The following is a 1,542-nucleotide window of genomic DNA, read 5'->3' on the forward strand; positions in this document are numbered from 1 at the left end:
TTTATTTTGTATAATGCATTTCAATTCTTGTGTTATTTATTTATTTGTTCATAAGTAGACTCTATATGAATAATAGATTTGAGAAGAATACTTAATAAGTTGCATTTTATCCTTCTCAGTGAACCATATCAAGAGGCATAAGATGATGATGTTTCCATCTAGGATGATGTTAGTATTTATGGTGTGGTTAATGTTATTTCCACTAGATTTCTCCTCTATAAAGGTAAATTTAGCTATGAATTAGCTATAAATTTACCCTTAATGGAGATATTTTGAGACTATCAAAACACATTTCGTCCCATTAAGATTTTGTCCACATGTTTTACTATCCATTGATGATTTTTCAATTCCACATTTTCTTACTGTATTTATTAGTAAGTATGTTGTTGTTGTTATGTGCCGTGGAGTCAGATCCGACTCATAGTGACCCTGTACAGGGTTTCCGAGGCTGTAAATCTTTATGGGAGCAGAAAGCCTCATCTTTCTCCAGTGGAACAGCTTTTAGTTTCGAACTGCTGACCTTGCGGTTTGCAGTCCGATTTGTAACAACTACGCTACCAGAGCTCCTTATTAGTAAGTATATAAACACTGTAAGGAGCTCTGGTAGCATAGTGGTTGCAAATCTCAAGGTCAGCAGTTTGAAACTACCAGCGGTTCCACGGGAGAAAGATGAGGCATTCTGCTCCCATAAAGATTTACAGCCTCGGAAACCATGTACAGGGTGGCTATGAGTCGGAACCGACTCCACGGCACACAGCCACCACCATATAAGCACTGTAGTGCTAAAAGCAAGATTGGTGGTTCAAGTCCATTAACCACTCTTGGAAACCCTACACAGGAATCTGAACAGACTTGACAGCACTGAACAACAACAGCAGCATATTAATAAATTTAAAATGAAAACAAATCCAAAGAAGTGAACATATGATCTTGAATATACCTCACCTGAATGTTCCTTAGAACTCCAGGACATTTAAGTATCCTGGAAACGGACATCATGCTTGGTAAAGTAAAGGTTCCGGAAAAAAAGAAAATCCTCAGTAAGGTAAGTTAACACAATGGCTACATTAATGGGCTCACATATAGTATTAATTATGAGGATTGTGAGGATTGGGCAGGGTTTGATTCTGTTGTACATAGTATCTCTATGAGGAGGAACCGATTTGATAGCACCTAACCAACTTGACGGTAGCGTAGTGATTACGAATCGAGCTGCGAACCTCAAGGTCAGCAGTTCGAAGCTACCAGCTGTTCCGCGGGAGAAAGATGAGGCTTTCTGCTCCAGTAAAGATTTACAGCCTCGGAAACCCTGTACAGGGTCGCTACGAGTCGGAACCAACTCCACGGCGCATAACAACAACAACAACCAACTTGACGGCACTTAACAACAACAACAACAAAAACCATGATCTAATAAACCCAAGCAATACATTTTTTTTACATATAAAAAAATCTGTAGCATAGAGAGGGTAAGAAACTTACCTGAAGTCACCAATCTGATAGGCAGTATGGCCGCAGATGAACAAAGATAGTCTGGGTTCA

This window comes from Chrysochloris asiatica, unplaced genomic scaffold (assembly GCF_000296735.1).
Source record: "Chrysochloris asiatica unplaced genomic scaffold, ChrAsi1.0 scaffold00153, whole genome shotgun sequence".
Lineage (NCBI taxonomy): Eukaryota > Metazoa > Chordata > Mammalia > Afrosoricida > Chrysochloridae > Chrysochloris > Chrysochloris asiatica.